Source organism: Arachis ipaensis, chromosome B7 (genome assembly GCF_059453495.1).
Source record: "Arachis ipaensis isolate K30076 ecotype BB chromosome B7, ASM5945349v1, whole genome shotgun sequence".
Classification (NCBI taxonomy): domain Eukaryota; kingdom Viridiplantae; phylum Streptophyta; class Magnoliopsida; order Fabales; family Fabaceae; genus Arachis; species Arachis ipaensis.
The window spans coordinates 115,640,674-115,663,757 of record NC_142442.1 but is presented as its reverse complement, the minus strand read 5'-3'; the positions used below and the strand labels follow the sequence as shown (position 1 = coordinate 115,663,757).

At 36.5% G+C, this 23,084-nt stretch overlaps 1 long non-coding RNA gene across 1 annotated transcript; it reads right to left on the bottom strand.

The window, feature by feature from the left end:
* Window positions 1-1,022: 1,022 nt before the first annotated feature.
* On the bottom strand, window positions 1,023-4,906 carry LOC107609810 (uncharacterized). The gene is made up of 3 exons (XR_015891989.1): window positions 4,394-4,906; window positions 4,070-4,276; window positions 1,023-1,167 (listed from the first exon to the last, which is right to left on the bottom strand). It is a non-coding gene; the product is annotated as an uncharacterized LOC107609810 (long non-coding RNA).
* Between the last annotated feature and the right edge of the window lie 18,178 nt (window positions 4,907-23,084).

The following is a 23,084-nucleotide window of genomic DNA, read 5'->3' as shown; positions in this document are numbered from 1 at the left end:
TGCTTTTTCTTGCTTCAAGAATCAATTTTATGATTTTTCAGATTATCAATAACATTTCTCTTTTTTTTCATTATTCTTTTAAGAGCCAACAATTTTAACATTCATAAACTTCACTATAAAAAATATGCACTATTCAAGCATTCATTCAGAAAACAAAAAGTATTGCCACCACATCAAAATAATTAAACTATTTTCAAGATAGAATTCGAAATTTATGTACTTCTTTTTCTTTTTTAGAAAACATTTTTCATTTAAGAAAGGTGAAAGATTCATGGAACATTCATAGCTTTGAGACGTAGACACTAGACATTAATGATCATGTAATGAAGAGACAAACATAGACAAAACATAAAGCATAGAAACCAAAAAATAGAAAAATAAGAACAAGGAAATTAAAGAACGGGTCCACCTTAGTGACGGCGGCTAGTTCTTCCTCTTGAAGATCCTATGGAGTGCTTGAGCTCCTCTATGTCTCTTCCTTGTCTTTGTTGCTCCTCTCTCATGGCCATTTGGTCCTCTCTGATTTCATGGAGGATGATGGAGTGCTCTTGTTACTCCATTCTTAGTTGCTCCATGTTGGAACTCAATTCTCCTAAAGAGGTGTTGAGTTGCTCCCAATAGTTGTGTGGAGGGAAATGCATCCCTTGAGGCATCTCAGGGATTTCTTGATGAGGGACTTTCTCATGCTCTTGTTGAGGTCCATGAGTGGGCTCTCTTGTTTGCTCCATTCTCTTTTTAGTGATGGGTTTGTCCTCTTCAATGAGGATGTCTTCCTTGTAACGTCCCGTCCAGCAAAATACCTTGCTTAAGTCAGGGTATTTCCACTAGAAAGAACATTACGTAACCTTCTCTAGTATTAACTACTTAATTATCGAGCCTTTGTATCGAGTTCGCGTTTCAATTTTAAGAAAATGCCAGAAAATTTTGTTTTTTTATTCATTAAAGTCATAATTCAAAACATTCACAAATAATAATAATCACATAAATATTATTGATAATAATTCTTATACAAAAGAGACCAAATAAAACTCAAATACAATATACTAAACCTACCCCTCTATGTAAAATAAAATCTCAAAGGACAAGAGCGAGGGAACTCTATGAAAGCAATTAAAACCATAAAGAAAGCCTACTGATCGCTCGCAGCTTCAAATTGCGTCTTCAAACCTGTCGCAGAAAGGGTAGAAAATTTGGGGGTGAGAACCAAACCACATGTTCTCAGTAGAGGTCGAGAATGCCGTGAAAGTAAAGAATAAAGCGCAAATAGTTAACTGCATTCATAGACATCTAAAAGGAAACTAACTTTCTTTAAAAGCATTAGTTAATTACTCAATATCCTAAATCCATATTTTTCTTGTAAAACTTTTAAAAGTTTCCTAGACTGTATGAATGACCAACCTGTCCCAGTCATAGGTTCATTAAGTCTATGCTAAACCAGTTTGATTTTTCATACCTTACTAGACCATAACATAAAAGAAGTTACCTACGCGGTATAAATGATCATCCTGCTCCAAGCATAGGTTCATTAAGTCTATGCTGAACCAGTCAGATACTTTATACAGAACTAGACTTCCAACACAAACCAGTCATGGCCTCAGGCCCAAGCAATTCAACCAACACCCAATTCACCACAATCCAGCCAATCAATTTCAAACACAAGTAATGAGGTTCAAACACAATCAAGAGCAATTATATCAAATATAGCAATTAACAGTTAACAGAATTATTCATTTAGACAAACCAATTACAATATGCACACCCAAACAATGTCACATAGATGCATATGATGAATGTCTAGTCCTAGTACAAGCCATGAGCTCATGTGTCGGTTAGCACCTGCATTCCCGACATTTATCCGGTCACGAGTTCACGATTTCCCGGATACGATTTTCCGTTCAAATAAATGCGCATATAAGTATTAGCAGCTCTATTGAGACAGCCTCTGCTTTCTACTCGCAGGAAATATATACTCTTGGGAACGAAAAATTACTCTTGGGTTGCCTCAGGGCAACAGATAAATAAACAAACATCTCTTGGGTTGCATTAAGCAACAAACAAATAAATAATATCTCTTGGGTTGCATTAAGCAACAAATATATATATAATATCTCTTGGGTTGCCGCAAGCAACAAACAAACATCTCTTGGGTTGCTTCAAGCAACAAACAAACAAATAATATCTCTTGGGTTGCCTCAAGCAACAGATAATCATACAATAAGTACTTTACTCTTTCCTTTTTCTTTCATAATTGCAAATTCGCAAGCGGGACTAGACCCACGCCCTTGCCAACAATCTCATAGATCAAATATTCTTTTCTTAAAAGAATCATTGAAGTTATTATTATTAAATAAGCCTTGAATATTTATTTTGATTAAATCCTTATATTTTTTATAAAAATTTGGACATAATCTCCTTTAAAAATAGGACTTATCCACCCTTACGGGTTCCTTCTTTCTCAACAATTCATCAGCCTCTTTCAGCATTTGCCACAGCAATATATTCTCAAAAACATTTGATAATAGAAAATCTATTTCTTAAATTCCATATCCAAAATAATTACCAACACAACTTGGCAGCCTGATTTCCATTTTGTTTTTAAAATATCAAATGAATTTGGAATTGCACAAACTTTATATCCATGCGACCGTCTCAGATTAAGCTTTCTATTAAATCAAAAATCATAATTTTTCACTGACTATAGTTTCGGAAATATAAGCAAAACTATGACTGTTCTGCAGTGTTTTAAAACCAGAAGACAACAGTACCATACAACATTTGAAATTTCATATAAAATCCAAATTAAATCTAACTACCTTCAAAATTAATGTGGTTAAATATAACTCATCCAAATTTCTTTCTCAATTAGTTCCAGGGTCATACCATTTTTAATGAAGGAGTTACGTAGCTTGGAAGTTAGGTAATTTTATGCAGAATTCTATTTTACAAATCATTGAACACAACCTCTTCCAAGTCCCATAACTCACTTATTAAAATATGGAAAATCCTGAAATTTAAATCACATATACTGAACATACTTAATTTTCACCTCCAATTGGTTGCATCACAATATATATCCAGGATCAAAAGTTATAAACTTCCAAAGTTACTAATTTAAGAAAACAGAATCTGGCTTTTTCTGCCTAATGGATCATCCTTCAAAAATTCATATCTTTAAAACTACAAGTCCAGTTGTTCTGAAATTTTACGACATTAAAATAATAGGAATAAAGTTTTATTTAAAATTGGTTCTATTTCAAAATTAAAACTTCAGAATTTCCAATAGAGGAATCAAGTTGCTGCTGCGTTAAACGTTCTGCAGAAAAACCAGTTTTGACATCCATGATTCAAAAATTCACCATAAATCATAAACTTAGTGAAAAAGTCTCAAATTCAGCAGTCCAGTTCCTTATATCCCCAAGCTCAATTCGGACTTAGTTCTACGCAATTCTGATAATCACAGAAATAGTTATAGATTTTCAAAGTTTCTAGCTTCCTTTAAAAATAATGCAGAAAATCAAATTTTACATTTTAACTTTGAAAAATCATAACTAGTTCTATAATTAATTCAAACTTCTCAATATTGAGTCCCAACAACAACTTTTATTATACTTTACTCAGCCTTTGCTCTTATATCATTTCGATTATCGTTGAATAACTGATTCACTTCCAAAGTCACCTTTTAATTTCAAAAATCAATTTTTCAGCAATCTATTTAGTATTCAAAATCTAACCCTTCAAAACCCCTCAAAACCAGTTCCAAATCAACCACCAACCAAGTTCATTAACATTACAATATACCAAATAACAACTCAACGGCAACAAATCCAACATAACCCATTAAAATTCAGAAATTCTCAACAATTAGTCATCAAGCAATTCCCAATCCACATAATCAATCAATATCACAAATCAACAATTCCAAATCACAATCTCAACCATTCCAATCACAATTTCAGCCACAATTCAATAATTATATAATCAATCAATTACTCACAGCTATTAAATCTATTTGCAGTTATTCAATAAACCTTGTAGGCATTCTTAAATTGAAATCGTTTTAAACCCCTACCTCAATGTCGAATTTCATAGAAACCGAAACCGAAGACGGAATTGTGGCGTGATGACTGGTTGGGCTGCACCCAAAATGCAGCAGCTCCTTCATCCCTTATCCGCCAATGTTAGCAACACTCACAACAGCTTTGACAGGGCAGCAGCAACGCGAGTTGGCCACGACAGTGAGCAAAACAATGAATTCATATTGGGTAGAGTAATAATTCTGGAAATTCAGAGGTGGAATATGGGCTAAAATAAATTGGAACAAGAGTAAGGCTAATAAAATGGCAGCGGAATAAACAAGAATGTCAAGTGGAGGTTCAGAATAAGAATGTCTTACAAGAATTAGAAAGGAATAACAGAGCAAGGAAGCACCGGCAGCAGCACGGACGATTATAGCAGCAACGGGGAAGACGGCCTTCTCCTCCACCTTGGTTCATGATTCCGGCGGCGGCAGTGGCAAGGAAAGCCTTCCCACCATGCGTTCTGCTTCGCCTCGCCATTCGCGTTTCTCTCTGGGCGACGCCGACTCCACGTCTCCTTTCCTCAACTCAGACTTGATGGCGGCACAGCAGCGGTTCAGCAGCGACGATTCGACGACAACGAGGTTGGCTTCAACAGCGACTATGGAACGGCGACGAGGACGGAGCTTCCTCTCAGTCACTGCTCGCGCCTCCCTTTGGTCCGTGTACTCGACGGCAGTGCGCAGTGATGGCTCACGACAGCGGCAGTCTCCTCCCTCCCCGATGACAATCCACTTGTCCCTCTTCTTCTCTGTTCCGTCGCCTTCTCCCTCTGCTCTCCGTTTCCTTCTTTCTTCCCTTCTGTTTTCCCCCCTTAAGCTCCCTGTGCCCTTTCTTTCCCTTTCTGATTGTAGATTTAGGAATTTAGGTTATAAATTAGGAATTTGTGATATTAGGGTTAAAATTAAGATTTTATAAAAGAATATAGATATATATGAATAGATATTTTGATAAAATTGAAGAGTAGAGTAATTTTAAAATTAAATATACCCTAGTAAAAACATATAAGAACATTATTTATCAGCATATTGCTAAGTGAAATTAATTATTTTTAATTTAAATTATAAAATAAACATATTAATCACATTTTTATAAAATACAGTTTAAACTCAATACTAATTAGTTAAATTAAATGATATAACTTTTTATTATTTTTCTATCACCGAAACTTTAATTTCAATTTACAAAATATCTAATTATAATAAAATTACTTAAACTTAAAGTATTTATAAAAATCCATTTAATCATTCCTAATAAATTAATCTCTAAAAGTTCAAACTAATAAAATAAACCATAATTCATTCATATTAGAAATTACCTAAATTAAATTATATAATACTTTCATTACTAAATTTTATTTCCAAAGCATTTGAAATAACCAATTATAAAAATTACATAAGAATATTAATCAACTTAAACTCCAAATATTAATAAAACTAATTTAATTACTATTAATTAATTAATTTATAAAATAAGATATCAAATTAATAAAATAAATCGTAACTTTTTTTTTCAGGATAATAGTTACTTAAATTCAATTATACAATTCTTTTTTTATTTTTTAATTACTAAAATTATACAAAATATTCCATTATAATTAGATTACTTAAAAATATTAATTGATTCGAAATAAAACTATCTCCGAATCTATTTAATTATTTTTAACAAAATAATTTCTAAAATTATAAAGTTTAAACTTAATAAGATAAAATCATAATTTATTTATAATTAGATTTTCAAAAATGCGGGATGTTACATTCTATCCAACTTACAAAAATTTTCGCCCTCGAAAATTGATATAAGATGGAGAAAATATTCATATTCACATCCCCTTTCGAATATTTTAAAGATACCAAGAAAACCATATAACATAAACATAGAAGAGAATATATTAGGTGGTGCAAAAGTTGATAGAAATAATTTGACGCAAACCATATTTCAAATCCAAAATCAAATAGGCACAATATTCGTTCAGAACTTATAATACCCGGTCTACCTGAAATTAATTAAATAATAAGTTAATAGGAGTGAATACGGTTGGAAGATTTGGCAATTGGAATTTGATGATTTAAATATGATATTTGGATTCAGTGAATTTTTCCGAGTCGGAAGACATAGTTTTCTGCGTAAAAGTGCGCAGTGGAATTTTGACCGACAGTACCGGCTGAGACTTGTCTGGTACTGCAGCTGAGAAAATTGATTATGAGTAAGTAGGATTAAGAAATGAGGAATTATAATTAGGGGAGGTAGAAATATTTGAAGTGCGATTTAGAGCGCTAATCTTAAAGGTTTTGGTCTAAAATTGGGCCAACGGACAAAAATAAGTGAACCGGGCCTAAGTGGGCCCAAGACCCAACATATATAAACATTAGTTATGAGTATTTCAGCTCATTTTGCCCTAAAGAAGGGGTGTTGGGCGCTGAAATTGGGAAGAGAGAAGAGAAGAGAGAAAACCTAACTCTCTTTGATCTTCAAACCACCATAACTTGAGCTACGGAGCTCCGATTGACGAGCCGTTTGCAGCCATGCGTCGCTCTTCTCATCCTCTACAATTCTATCTAAGTTTGGTGGTGAGTATTTCATTCATCTCTGCCCAGTTTTCGAAATTCCCCACTGTTACACGTTTTTGGGTAGTTAGTGTTGAAATCTTGTGATTTTGGGTGTTTAAGGATACTCCAACATAGATTCTAAGTGGGTTTTATCCCTACTTCATATGGGCTGAGGTAAGAAGTGCTCAAACCCTTGTAATTTGTCATTTTTATGAGCCCTAAGTTGATGTATGTATGTGATATTGGTTATGTTAGTGTATTTGGTGATGTTGGTGCACAATTGGGAGATTGGTATTGCTTGAGGAGCTTTGCTAAGGCTTGGAGCTAAGGTTGGTGAAGAATTCCAAAGAAGAGGCTCAATTGGTTTGGCTACAAGAGGTACGGTTTAAGTTTCATTTAAGTACCATGTGTTGTGATGAGAATTCCTAGGCTAGATGCCCCTAGGATTAAGTTTGGATTATGTAAATGGTTGGTGCTAATATGCAAAGTTGATATGTAACATGAATTAATGATTGGGTTGAGAATTGTGTGACCTTGTAAGCTTGGTGTATTGAGAATTTGATGTACTGGGTAATGAGTATTGATTTTGTGGTTTATGCATTTAAATTGTAAAAATTGGGCCAGAGGCTGTGAATTTTGGGCCGGAGGCTGGAAAGAGGTAAGAAAGGTAAGTCGATGTGTGCATTGTATGATGGCACAAGTGATTGGATGAATTTCAGATAATGAATATATGAATGATTAGGTTGGTTATTGAATAATAAGGTTTGAGAAGTTGAAGTGTGGAATTTGGTAATTTTGGGTGAATTTATGTAGATGAGGTATGTTTGGTTCGGTTGAGATATATTATGTGATCATATATGTGATTATGATTATTGATGCCTTGATGGTATGATGATGCATTAGAGATATGTATGTTGTGATATATGCTTGGGGAATGATTAAGGTTGATTTGTGGGTGAAGTCACGTGATAGTGAGTATGATATTGATTATGTATAATGATGGTTGATTGGAAATGGTATTATTGGAAATTGGGATGAGGAAGGATGTATGACATGATATTGTGTTTGTCCTTTAGCCATTTGATTGAGAAGTGTTAAAATGGTTGGATGTGGTTTTGGAAATTTTTGGTAAAGTGTCAATGTGTGAGTTGAGGATGGCTTGATGTGGATTTTGGTATATTTTGATTGATTTCAAAAAGGGTTGAAATTGGCATGTTTTGGTTGATTTTGAAAAGAGTTGAAAATTGCTTGTTTTGAAAATGGCACCTTGTGGTTTTGTATGAAAACATGGTTTTTGGGCACACTTTGACGGGACATAACTTGGACTACAGATCTCTGTTTTGTGCCAAATCTGTTTAGAAATGAAATTGGATCCGGGATGTCCATGCCGTTCGAAAAACGGGTGAAAAATGATTTAAAATGAGAAAGTTATGTCCGTCGGAAGATTGGGGGTTGAATCTGTAAATTCTGCAGCTTTTAACTTAGAAAATTTTTAGCAGAATGACCCTCCACGCGTAAGCGCACTTGGCGCATACGCGTCGTTCTTCAAGAAGGCACCATCCACGCGTGCGCGTGGTGTGCGTGTGCGCGTCGATGCGCTGCACCCAATGCCCAGCTATTTTCCAGAGAGTTGTGCCAGAGTTGTGCCAGTTTTGTGCCTGGGCGCAAGAGGACCCACGCGTACGCGTGGCTGACTCTTGCGCGCCGTTTGGATATTTTTCAACCCGCACGTTCGCGCGTATGACATTTGCGCGTTGATGAGTTTTTGGCCATCCGCGCGTGCGCGTACGCGTGGCCCTGTTTTCATGCCAAAGATGGTTTTTGAGTTTTTAAAGCCAAATCTCATACTTCTATGCCTCCAATCTCATCCCTTTGGTATTAAATCATTATGATATGCCTAGCAATGAGGAAGGAACTAGGGGATGTGGTAACTTGCGAGTGAAGCAAGGGAAAAGGTTATGATCAATGATGATCAGATATGATTATATGAGATATGGAGGGTGACGGTGGAAGTACCGTGTAAGCCATGAGCCGAAAGGCTATAATTATTGATAAATGGCCGGTTCTTGATTGAACCATGGGCTGGATGGCTGAGTTATTGCCGGGTTACGGCAAGGCCATTATTGTTTATGGCTGAGTATAAATGCCTATATGATTAATAAATGAATGTGTTACATGGATAACAATGAAAAAATGTTGAAATGTGATGTGTGACCCCGGGTAGTAGGCAGTGGCGTTGTCCACTTGCTCCGGGTATGAGACGGAAAAAGATGTTTATGATAAATGATTTTAATTATGGAGTTTTGAACACATGTGTATTTGTGATACCTGGGTAGTAGTAAGGTGGTGGTTCGTCCCGCTTGCTCCAGGTTAATGCTTGAGATTTGATAACAGTGATGATTGCTTCTAAACTGAACGAATGTATGTTTTGAGATCCTGGGTAGTAGCAAGGGTTGTGGTTCGTCCCACTTACTCTAGGATAGAGATTGAGACCCTGGGTAGTAGCAAGGGTTGTGGTTCGTCCCACTTGCTCCAGGTCAGAGATTGTGACGCCTAGATAGTAGCGGCAGTAGTGGTGAATCCACTCGCTCCAGATTGAGCTTGTAAACACTCGCCTGGGTAGTAGCCGCAGTAGTGGTTATTTCACTGGCTCTGGGTTGAGCGGGTAGTAGCAAGGGGGTTGTAGCTCAAACCTACTTGCTCCGCAATGGGTGTTTCTGTCCAATGGTTAGCTACCAGGACATGTCGGGTTGGCTATATAACCGACAGATGATATCATCAGCCATAGGGCAGGCATTCATCATTTGCATATGTTTGAATTGTTTGGGTTTGCCATTTGTTTTGGATTTCTACATCATATATGCCATGTTACCTGACTATATGCTACTTGTTCTACTTGTACCATATTTGTGTATTACTTGCCTGTATTGCTTGTGTTTGTACAACTGAGAGGCCCCTCATGCTGGTGTCGGTGGGTGTGAGGGCTGTTCTTGATGGGATGAATTGATGATGCGATTGCATGATGATGATGCTTATTGAATGAGATAACTGGAGCTTCCTGGGTAGACGCAGTGATGTGGTTTCACTAGCTCCAGGTGAGTGTATAATGTATTGATATAGAATTGCTGAGGCAGAACAACTGGTGATGATTTTGCTTATAATTCTGAGTCTGATTCGTGGAAGAGTCAGCGAGTTGGGAAACATGTGAAACATGAATTGAATTTAGCACTCCCTTATGACAGTTGCCTATTCATGGATTAGCGAGAACCTAGGATGAATAATTGGTGAAGAAGTTTAGGATGCTTAGTGAGTTTTTATTGCAGTACATTGAATTTATTTGGCACTTTTACCGTACTGGGAACCCATGGGCCCGGGGTTCTCATTCCGTATATATCTCTTGTTTTTCAGATACAGGTCCAGGTGCTCAGAAGTGAGCTGTGGTTCGTCTGAGAGACGGCGAAGATATTTATTTTCTCTACTTTGTGTTTTGCTTAGAATCTCTCCACCTTTGTTTTGAAAAGATTATATTATGTATTGAACTCTTTTGGAACTTGCCTATAGAGGCTCTTATGTTTTCTTTGGGAGAGATTAGGATATACTGTTGTCATCTACTTTCATACTGTACCCTAGTCGGCCTAAACTTTGCGGGTCGCGACTAGTGGCTATTTACTTATGCTATAAATATCTATCTGTTATCTATCTCTTAATCTCCTTTATGCCTTGTCCATATATCGCGTTCGGCTTAGCAGTTTAACTTTTCGTTGTCGAAATATGAGTGATACATCTTCGCGATTTTATTTCTACTCTTTTCAGGCTTCTCGATTAATACTCCTTTCGAAAATTACCTATATTTATATATTAAAAATCCACCTGAGAGTCGTACCACCGTAATATCATTGACTTATGACTCGAGCATAAGGATTTGAATATTAGGGTGTTACATTATGGTATCAGAGCAGTTCGTCCTCGTGAGCCTGAGGGATGGAACTGCTTATGCTTCAATGCATACTCTGAGTCTGTGCCTGTGCTAGTTAGGGTATCTAACTGATACATCTAGCATGAAGTCCATGAGTGTACCTTTGGTACTTTGAAGCACTATACTTCCGATATTGAGACTGATCAACTTGATATCGATTGTTTGGTGTGTATAGGAACCAGATGGCACCTCGTGGACCCGGTCGGGGACGTGAAAGAGATCGTACTAATGCGCAGGAACCAGAAATCAACCCGAATAACCCGGTAAACCTTATTGCGGTGTTGGAGAATATGGCTGCTACTATGCAGGCCACTGCGGAGTCTCTTGGACAACAGATGAACAATAATGGCAATGGCAGAAGGGAAGCTCAGGGCCCGATGACACTGGCAACCTTCTTAAAAGTTAATCCACCTAAGTTCAAGGGAACTACCAATCCGACTGAAGCTGATACTTGGTTTCAGGCCATGGAGCGAGCACTGCAAGTGCAGTTGGTGCCTGAAGAGCAGCGTGTTGAATTCGCTACCTATCTACTCACAGGGGAAGCATCGCATTGGTGGCAAGGGGCTCGACGTCTCCTGCAACAGGGGAATGATCATATCACTTGGGATGCCTTCCAGGTGGAATTCTATAAGGAGTACTTTCCGAATTCCGCCAGGACAGCCAAGGAATTGGAGTTACTGCAGCTAAAGCAAGGTGTTATGTCCGTATCTGAGTATACAGACAAATTTGAGGAGCTATTCAGGTTTTTCTGCATGTGTCAAGGAGCTCCGGGAGGCTTCGAGGAATGAAAATGCATTAAGTATGAAGGAGGGCTCCGGAGCGACATCTTAAGTTCAGTGGGACCAATGGAGATCCGAACTTTTTCAGAGTTAGTGAACAAGAGCCGTATTGCTGAAGAATGTGTGAGGAAGGCTGTTGAGGCGAAGAATGACCATCGGGAGTCCCACCGCAGGGAGCACAATCAAGAATACCCAACAAGGGGTCAAGAGTTTAAGGGGAGAGGATATATACAACACTTTCCCCAAGGACGGAATAACTTTGCGAAGAGTGAGGAGTCCCAAAGAAACGGTAAGGGAAAACGGGCAGCGGCTGCTTCTGATGTTTCGAGTTGTCAGAGATGCGAAAGTCATCACCCATATAGGCCGTGCCGATTGGGGTTAGGTGTATGTTACAAGTGCGGGTTACCAGGGCATGTATCAAGAAATTTCCAACAAGGAGAGAGTTAGGATTCAGGCCGATTGCGACAGTAAGATTGAGGTAATTGCAATAATCAGGCTTAAAGGACAGTGCGTGATTTTATAATATCGCCTGTACAGTAAAACTGGGAATGTCAAGCTTAATATTAGACTGAGAAGCAAACCAGATGGTCCAAGTAAGGATTTACCTTAATACAAATGAATAAATGCCTGAGATGTAAATGATTTTCTGTTGAGAATGATGTGTTATGTTTGTTATGTAGTTGGTTGATTTCTGGATTCTTGGTGAAACGGATTGAACCCGTGACTTTTAGTTCCTTTGATTTAAATAGAAAAGGAATGGTACGGTCCTAAATGATGGATTTAGAAACATTGATTTGAAATGCCAGTCATGCTAAGTTGTGGTTGAGTACTTGAGGAAATAAGTGATGGAACTAATACTTGACGAGAAATCAAAGTGGCATAGCGGAAGCTTGCTAAAGCATTAGCATAGTATGGTAATAATAAGGAAAAGTGGGGTATGATTAGAAATGCTTTATGCTTTGAGTACTTAAAAATTTAGTGAGCTTATGCATATAATGATTCTAGATAATTGGAATTAATTGTGACTGTGAGCCTTGATGGTTCTGAAACGGATGAGGAAATTATCATTGATGCGTAATCTGATTTAGATGATGAGAGAGTGCAAGTTGTCGTGTTTGAGAGATGAGTACTATGATGTTTGGTCATAGTGACCTTGGATTTAGTTTGGGATTTATAATGATTGGTTTTGAAAGACGAATGTGAAAACCATTAAATTGAAATGTTGATGCGGTACTGAGATTGGTTTGAGGGAACCCGTGACGGGTGGTAAACTCCAATTTTTAGGGAGGTGCTGTTGAAAAAATTTTTCCCAAGAATTTGAAGGAGTGTTGGTTATATTTTTGAAAATGATTTTTGATCTGAGTAACTTCAACAAAAGAGATGTGTCTCGAAAGCTTTATATAGATTATTAAAGGAAAGCGGATTCTTAAGGGTTTGTCAGCTTGTTAGTCCAAACTCATTGAATTCTAAAAACGAAGAAAGCTTTGATTGATTATAGTGATGTAGGATAATGGCTATGATTAACGATGATGGCAATCTTATTGATGACATGATTTGAGATTTAATAAGGTGTGAGTTGATGAGACGGTAAAAGTAAGGAACGAGGCTGTTGGTCGGCGTTGAATGAACGACCGAGACCCTCAGGGATAGAGAAATCAGAGCGCGACAATGGAAGCGTGCAGAGTAAAAAGACCTTGGAACTGTTATGTGTTGGATATAAAGGCACACTACGTGCGCGTACTCGTAGTGATGGATGGAATTTTCGAGGGCAAAAATTTCTGTTAGGGGGGTAGAATATAATACCCGGTCTAACTGAAATTAATTAAATAATAAGTTAAATAGGAGCGAATACGGTTGGAAGATTTGGCAATTGGAATTTGATGATTTAAATATGATATTTGGATTCAGTGAATTTTTCCGAGTCGGAAGACATAGTTTTCTGCGTAAAAGCGCGCAGTAGAATTTTGACCGGTAGTACCGGCTGAGACCTGTCTGGTACTGCAGCTGAGAAAATTGATTATGAGTAAGTAGGATTAAGAAATGAGGAATTATAATTAGGGGAGGTAGAAATATTTGAAGTGCGATTTAGAGCGCTAATCTTAAAGGTTTTGGTCTAAAATTGGGCCAACGGACAAAAATAAGTGAACCGGGCCTAAGTGGGCCCAAGACCCAACATATATAAACATTAGTTATGAGCATTTCAGCTCATTTTGCCCTAAAGAAGGGGTGTTGGGCGCTGAAATTGGGAAGAGAGAAGAGAAGAGAGAAAACCTAACTCTCTTGGATCTTCAAACCACCATAACTTGAGCTACGGAGCTCCGATTGATGAGCCGTTTGCAGCCACGCGTCGCTCTTCTCATCCTCTACAATTCTATCTAAGTTTGGTGGTGAGTATTTCATTCATCTCTGCCCAGTTTTCGAAATTCCCCACTGTTACACGTTTTTGGGTAGTTAGTGTTGAAATCTTGTGATTTTGGGTGTTTAGGGATACTCCAACATGGATTCTAAGTGGGTTCTATCCCTACTTCATATGGGCTGAGGTAAGAAGTGCTCAAACCCTTGTAATTTATCATTTTTATGAGCCCTAAGTTGATGTATGTATGTGATATTAGTTATGTTAGTGTATTTGGTGATGTTGGTGCACAATTGGGAGATTGGTATTGCTTGAGGAGCTTTGGTAAGGCTTGGAGCTAAGGTTGGTGAAGAATTCCAAAGAAGAGGCTCAATTGGTTTGGCTACAAGAGGTACGGTTTAAGTTTCATTTAAGTACCATGTGTTGTGATGAGAATTCCTAGGCTAGATGCCCCTAGGATTAAGTTTGGATTATGTAAATGGTTGGTGCTAATATGCATAGTTGATATGTAACGTGAATTAATGATTGGGTTGAGAATTGTGTGACCTTGTATGCTTGGTGTATTGAGAATTTGATGTACTGGGTAATGAGTATTGATTTTGTGATTTATGCATTTAAATTGTGAAAATTGGGCCGGAGGCCGTGAATTTTGGGCCGGAAGCCGGAAAGAGGTAAGAAAGGTAAGTCGATGTGTGCATTATATGATGGCACAAGTGATTGGATGAATTTCAGATAATGAATATATGAATGATTAGGTTGGTTATTGAATAATAAGGTTTGAGAAGTTGAAGTGTGGAATTTGGTAATTTTGGGTGAATTTATGTAGATGAGGTATGTTTGGTTCGGTTGAGATATATTATGTGATCATATATGTGATTATGATTATTGATGCCTTGATGGTATGATGATGCATTAGAGATATGTATGTTGTGATATATGCTTGGGGAATGATTAAGGTTGATTTGTGGGTGAAATCACGTGATAGTGAGTATGATATTGATTATGTATAATGATGGTTGATTGGAAATGGTATTATTCGAAATTGGGATGAGGAAGGATGTATGACATGATATTGTGTTTGTCCTTTAGCCATTTGATTGAGAAGTGTTAAAATGGTTGGATGTGGTTTTGGAAATTTTTGGTAAAGTGTCAATGTGTGAGTTGAGGATGGCTTGATGTGGATTTTGGTATATTTTGATTGATTTCAAAAAGGGTTGAAATTGGCATGTTTTGGTTGATTTTGAAAAGAGTTGAAAATTGCTTGTTTTGAAAATGGCACCTTGTGGTTTTGTATGAAAACATGGTTTTTGGGCACACTTTGATGGGACATAACTTGGACTACGGATCTCTGTTTTGTGCCAAATTTGTTTAGAAATGAAATTGGATCCGGGATGTCCATGCCGTTCGAAAAACGGGTGAAAAATCATTTAAAATGAGAAAGTTATGTCCGTCGGAAGATTGGGGGTTGAATCTGTAAATTCTGCAGCTTTTAACTTAGAAAATTTTTAGCAGAATGACCCTCCACGGGTAGGCGCACTTGGCGCGTACGCGTCGTTCTTCAAGAAGGCACCATCCACGCGTGCGCGTGGTGTGCACGTGCGCGTCGATGCGCTGCACCCAATGCCCAGCTATTTTCCAGAGAGTTGTGCCAGAGTTGTGCCAGTTTTGTGCCTGGGCGCAAGAGCACCCACGTGTACGCGTGGCTGACGCTTGCGCGCCGTTTGGATATTTTTCAACCCGCACGTTCGCGCGTATGACGTTTGCGCGTCGATGAGTTTTTGGCCATCCGCGCGTGCGCGTGGAGTGCGCGTACGCGTGGCCCTGTTTTCATTCCAAAGATGGTTTTTGAGTTTTTAAAGCCAAATCTCATACTTCTAAGCCTCCAATCTCATCCCTTAGGTATTAAATCATTATGATATACCTAGCAATGAGGAAGGAACTAGGGGATGTGGTAACTTGCGAGTGAAGCAAGGGAAAAGGTTATGATCAATGATGATCAGATATGATTATATGAGATATGGAGGGTGACGGTGGAAGTACCGTGTAAGCCATGAGCCGAAAGGCTATAATTATTGATAAATAGCCGGTTCTTGATTGAACCATGGGCCGGATGGCTGAGTTATTGCCGGGTTACGGCAAGGCCATTATTGTTTATGGCTGAGTATAAATGCCTATATGATTAATAAATGAATGTGTTACATGGATAACAATGAAAAAAGGTTGAAATGTGATGTGTGACCCCGGGTAGTAGGCAGTGGCGTTGTCCACATGCTCCGGATATGAGACGGAAAAGGATGTTTATGATAAATGAGTTTAATTATGGAGTTTTGAACACATGTGTATTTGTGATACTTCGGTAGTAGTAAGGTGGTGGTTCGTCCCGCTTGCTCCAGGTTAATATTTGAGATTTGATAACAGTGATGATTGCTTCTAAACTGAACGAATGTATGTTTTGAGATCCTGGGTAGTAGCAAGGGTTGTGGTTCGTCCCACTTACTCCAGGACAGAGATTGAGACCCTGGGTAGTAGCAAGGGTTGTGGTTCGTCCCACTTGCTCCAGGTCAGAGATTGTGACGCCTGGGTAGTAGCGGCAGTAGTGGTGAATCCACTCGCTCCAGGTTGAGCTTGTAAACACCCGCCTGGGTAGTAGCCGCAGTAGTGGTTATTCCACTGGCTCTAGGTTGAGTGGGTAGTAGCAAAGGGGTTGTAGCTCAAACCTACTTGCTCTGCAATGGGTGTTTCTGTCCAATGGTTAGCTACCAGGACATGTCGGGTTGGCTATATAACCGACAGATGATATCATCAGCCATAGGGCAGGCATTCATCATTTGCATATGTTTGAATTGTTTGGGTTTGCCATTTGTTTTGGATTTCTACATCATATATGCCATGTTACCTGACTATATGCTACTTGTTCTACTTGTACCATATTTGTGTATTACTTGCCTGTATTGCTTGTGTTTGTACAACTGAGAGGCCTCTCATGCTGGTGTCGGTGGGTGTGAGGGCTGTTCTTGATGGGATGAATTGATGATGCGATTGCATGATGATGATGATTATTGAATGAGATAACTGGAGCTTCCTGGGTAGACGCAGTGATGTGGTTTCACTAGCTCCAGGCGAGTGTATGATGTATTGATATAGAATTGCTGAGGCAGAACAACTGGTGATGATTTTGCTTATAATTCTGAGTCTGATTCGTGGAAGAGTCAGCGAGTTGGGAAACATGTGAAACATGAATTGAATTTAGCACTCCCTTATGACAGTTGCCTATTCATGGATTAGCGAGAACCTAGAATGAATAATTGGTGAAGAAGTTTAGGATGCTTAATGAGTTTTTATTGCAGTACATTGAATTTATTTGGCACTTTTACCGTACTGGGAACCCATGGGCCCGGGGTTCTCATTCCGTATATATCTCTTGTTTTTCAGATACAGGTCCAGGTGCTCAGAAGTGAGCTGTGGTTCGTCTGAGAGACGGCGAAGATATTTATTTTCTCTACTTTGTGTTTTGCTTAGAATCTCTCCACCTTTGTTTTGAAAAGATTATATTATGTATTGAACTCTTTTGGAACTTGCCTATAGAGGCTCTTATGTTTTCTTTGGGAGAGATTAGGATATACTGTTGTCATCTACTTTCATACTGTACCCTAGTCGGCCTAAACTTCGCGGGTCGCGACTAGTGGCTATTTACTTATGCTATAAATATCTATCTGTTATCTATCTCTTAATCTCCTTTATGCCTTGTCCATATATCGCGTTCGGCTTAGCAGTTTAACTTTTCGTTGTCGAAATATGAGTGATACATCTTCGCGATTTTATTTCTACTCTTTTCAGGCTTCTCGATTAATACTCCTTTCGAAAATTACCTATATTTATATATTAAAAATCCACCTGAGAGTTGTACCACCGTAATATCATTGACTTATGACTCGAGCATAAGGATTTGAATATTAGGGTGTTACAGAACTCTTAACAAAGCATGATCACTTCCTCTCGTCGCCTTAAATCTCCACAACTTCTTATAACTTCGTATACTGACCAGATTCACTTTCCGTACGCACAAATCGCGTCCCTAAGAACTACCGCATATAAGGAATACGAAACTTGAGAAGAGAAAGACAAACGGCACGAAAGGTTTATGCGAGAAATTGGAAGAATACTCAAGTTCGCAATTGTACAAGATGGTATTTCGCAAGGATTTGAAGGAATACGTAAGATTATCAAACAACAAGGATATATATAAGCAATGAAATATACCGGAAGGAGAATTAAATTGAAAGCTTAAGAAAGGATTTTGAATTAAAGAGTTTTGATATGAACAGTAATAGAAAAGATAGTACAGCAATTTAGAACAATTTCAACTTGAAACAGAAGGAATTAGTTTATCTTTTTCAAAGAAAAATATTTAAACCCAACATTTTTCAAAAGTACTAAACTTAGTATAAATAATACGTTATACCGATTTTAATTTCAGATTAAGCAAATCATGCATGGTTTGTAAATTAAAGCTTGTTTGGTGTTATGGGCAAAATATTTTCTTTAAAAATCTTGGAGGATACTTAAATACATAATTAGGTAAGAATAGCTATAAAATTATAATAAAGTTGGCTGAAAATCAGCTTCTATTTAAAGAATAAATTTTGAAATAAGATTTTCTATAAATCAATAAAAGATAAGTGGTATATCACAGATAAACAAGATTAAACTATATAAAGAAGTTTTAGAGTTTATGTAAGAAAGTCTAGACCGAATTAAAAACAATCCCATCAAAATTTAAGCAAGGGTTGTGGATACAGCCAAGTAAGAAAAGTTGTAAATTGAATTTTTCTCGAAGAGAATCTGAAGCAAGTACTCAAGAAGGAAATTTCAAGAAATAGTATGCTGTACCGAAATAATTCCGAATTCAGAGCAAGGAGCATAGAGTTTGTAAGGTAAGGATAAATGTTTCAAAAGATTCAAGCAACAACCAGATACAGAGTCAAGCAAGGACATGCACAAATGATAATACAAGATTAGCAAGAAAGAGATCAAAAACTAGAAATTCCAATACAATTAGTAGAGAAAGAGATAACACTAAGCACGAATAAAGATCATACGTCGAAATGGAACTAGTCTCTAGAATTTAGTTTCTAACGTCCCCAAAACCTCGTGATTCGCATTAACCTTATCACTTCTATTTCGTCTATGATAACCCATTAGTATTTCCATATACATAAATCATTAGTATTAAGTTGGCCAAACTTGATACCATGAGATATGCAATGGTAATCTAATAGCATTAATCATCAAACAGTCATGCATATAAAACACAAACTCTTGTCATCAGAACAAGCTATAAAGTATGACAGACACTCAGAGTATGCAATGAAGCATAGTCAGTCCACTCCCAAGGCTCTACAGGAAGGACTACTCTGATACCATATTGTAACGTCCCGTCCAGCAAAATACCTTGCTTAAGTCAGGGTATTTCCACTAGAAAGAACATTACGTAACCTTCTCTAGTATTAACTACTTAATTATCGAGCCTTTGTATCGAGTTCGCGTTTCAGTTTTAAGAAAATGCCAGAAAATTTTATTTTTTTATTCATTAAAGTCATAATTCAAAACATTCACAAATAATAATAATCACATAAATATTATTGATAATAATTCTTATACAAAAGAGACCAAATAAAACTCAAATACAATATACTAAACCTACCCCTCTATGTAAAATAAAATCTCAAAGGACAAGAGCGAGGGAACTCTATGAAAGCAATTAAAACCATAAAGAAAGCCTACTGATCGCTCACAGCTTCAAATTGCGTCTTCAAACCTGTCGCTGAAAGGGTGGAAAATTTGGGGGTGAGAACCAAACCACATGTTCTCAGTAGAGGTCGAGAATGCCGTAAAAGTAAAGAATAAAGCGCAAATAGTTAACTGCATTCATAGACATCTAAAAGGAAACTAACTTTCTTTAAAAGCATTAGTTAATTACTCAATATCCTAAATCCATATTTTTCTTGTAAAACTTTTAAAAGTTTCCTAGACTGTATGAATGACCAACCTGTCCCAGTCATAGGTTCATTAAGTCTATGCTGAACCAGTTTGATTTTTTATACCTTACTAGACCATAACATAAAAGAAGTTACCTACGCGGTATAAATGATCATCCTGCTCCAAGCATAGGTTCATTAAGTCTGTGCTGAACCAGTCAGATACTTTATACAGAACTAGACTTCCAACACAAACCAGTCATGGCCTCATGCCCAAGCAATTCAACCAACACCCAATTCACCACAATCTAGCCAATCAATTTCAAACACAAGTAATGAGGTTCAAACACAATCAAGAGCAATTATATCAAATATAGCAATTAACAGTTAACAGAATAATTCATTTAGGCAAACCAATTACAATATGCACACCCAAACAATGTCACATAGATGCATATGATGAATGTCTAGTCCTAGTACAGGCCATGAGCTCATGTGTCGGTTAGCACCTGCATTCCTGACATTTATCCGGTCACGAGTTCACGATTTCCCGGATACGATTTTCCGTTCAAATAAATGCGCATATAATTATTAGCAGCTCTATTGAGACAGCCTCTGCTTTCTACTCGCAGGAAATATATACTCTTGGGAACGGAGAATTACTCTTGGGTTGCCTCAGGGCAACAGATAAATAAACAAACATCTCTTGGGTTGCATTAAGCAACAAACAAATAAATAATATCTCTTGGGTTGCATTAAGCAACAAATATATATATAATATCTCTTGGGTTGCCGCAAGCAACAAACAAACATCTCTTGGGTTGCTTCAAGCAACAAACAAACAAATAATATCTCTTGGGTTGCCTCAAGCAACAGATAATCATACAATAAGTACTTTACTCTTTCCTTTTTCTTTCATAATTGCAAATTCGCAAGAGGGACTAGACCCACGCCCTTGCCAACAATCTCATAGATCAAATATTCTTTTCTTAAAAGAATCATTGAAGTTATTATTATTAAATAAGCCTTGAATATTTATTTTGATTAAATCCTTATATTTTTTATAAAAATTTGGACATAATCTCCTTTAAAAATAGTACTTATCCACCCTTACGGGTTCCTTCTTTCTCAACAATTCATCAGCCTCTTTCAGCATTTGCCACAGTAATATATTTTCAAAAACATTTGATAATAGAAAATCTATTTCTTAAATTCCATATCCAAAATAATTACCAACACAACTTGACAGCCTGATTTCCATTTTGTTTTTAAAATATCAAATGAATTTGGAATTGCATAAACTTTATATCCATGCGATCGTCTCGGATTAAGCTTTCTATTAAATCAAAAATCATAATTTTTCGCTGACTATAGCTTCGGGAATATAAGCAAAACCGTGACTGTTCTGCAGTGTTTTAAAACCAGAAGACAGCAGTACCATACAACATTTGAAATTTCATATAAAATCCAAATTAAATCCAATTACCTTCAAAATTAATGTGGTTAAACATAACTCATCCAAATTTCTTTCTCAATTAGTTCCAGGGTCATACCATTTTTAATGAAGGAGTTACGTAGCTTGGAAGTTAGGTAATTTTCTGCAGAATTCTGTTTTACAAATCATTGAACACAACCTCTTCCAAGTCCCATAACTCACTTATTAAAACATGAAAAATCCTGAAATTTAAATCACATATACTAAACATACTTAATTTTCACCTCCAATTGGTTACATATCAATATCTATCCAGGATCAAAAGTTATAAACTTCCAAAGTTACTAATTTAAGAAAACAGAATCTGGCTTTTTCTGCATAATGCATCATCCTTCAAAAATTCATATCTTTAAAACTACAAGTCCAATTGTTCTGAAATTTTACGGCATTAAAATAATAGGAATAAAGTTTTATTTAAAATTAGTTTCATTTCAAAATTCAAACTGCAGAATTTCTAATAGAGGAATCAAGTTGCTGCTGCGTTAAACGTTCTGCAGAAAAACCAGTTTTGACATCCATGATTCAAAAATTCACCATAAATCATAAACTTAGTGAAAAAGTCTCAAATTCAGCAGTCCAGTTCTCTATATCCCCAAGCTCAATCCGGACTTGGTTCCACGCAATTCCGATAATCACAGAAATAGTTATAGTTTTTCAAAGTTTCCGGCTTCCTTTAAAAATAATGCAGAAATCAAGTTTTACATTTTAACTTTGAAAAATCATAACTAGTTCTATAATTAATTCAAACTTCTCAAAATTGAGTCCCAACAACAAATTTTATTATACTTTACTCAGCCTTTACTCTTATATCATTTCGATTATCGTTGAATAACTGATTCACTTCCAAAGTCACCTTTTAATTTCAAAAATCAGTTTTTCAGCAATCTATTTTGTATTCAAAATCCAACCCTTCAAAACCCCTCAAAACCAGTTCCAAATCAACCACCAACCAAGTTCATTAACATTACAATATACCAAATAACAACTCAACGGCAACAAATCCAACATAACCCATTAAAATTCAGAAATTCTCAACAATTAGTCATCAAGCAATTCCCAATCCACATAATCAATCAATATCACAAATCAACAATTCCAAATCACAATCTCAACCATTCCAATCACAATTTCAGCCACAATTCAATAATTACATAATCAATCAATTACTCACAGCTATTAAATCTATTTGCAGTCAGTGGCGGAGCTTAGTTCAGACAAGGGGGGGCCATGGCCCCCCAAACTTTTTATAAAAAACTTAGTAGTACTTTTTCAAAAGATAAAAAATAGTTCAAAAATATTTTACTATGACTTAAAGTATCTAATAAGTTCAATAAACAACACTCCCTCTATCTTTAAGTTCAAATATAAAAATTAGATATTTTTTATTTATTTAATTTAATATTATTTTATATTTTACTATTTATTTAATTTAATTTTTTATATGATAAAAAATAATAGAATATTCAATAAGTATTAATATTATTGTATTTGTATAAATTGATAAAAAAAATTCAATAAATATTATAAATTTTAATATTTGTTCTTCTAACTTTTTCTTTACATATTTTACAGGATATATATTCAAATTTTTATATAAAATAATAATGAAAAATAAAAGAATTGATACATTTTTTAAGAGGAAAGCTAATATTTAAGAAGGAAAACATATAACTTTTACAATATCAACACCTGTATATAGTTCTTCTACTTTAATGAATCACGAAGAAAGTGAGATATAACCTTCAAAAGTTCAAAAAGTTTCATCTGATGACTTTAACCTTAACTTTTTGGAACGAGATCTTGAAAAATAGCTTTAAATTTGACAATATCACCCAAACCAGAAAATGAGATTAGACGAGCTTATCTTAAATGGGTCCA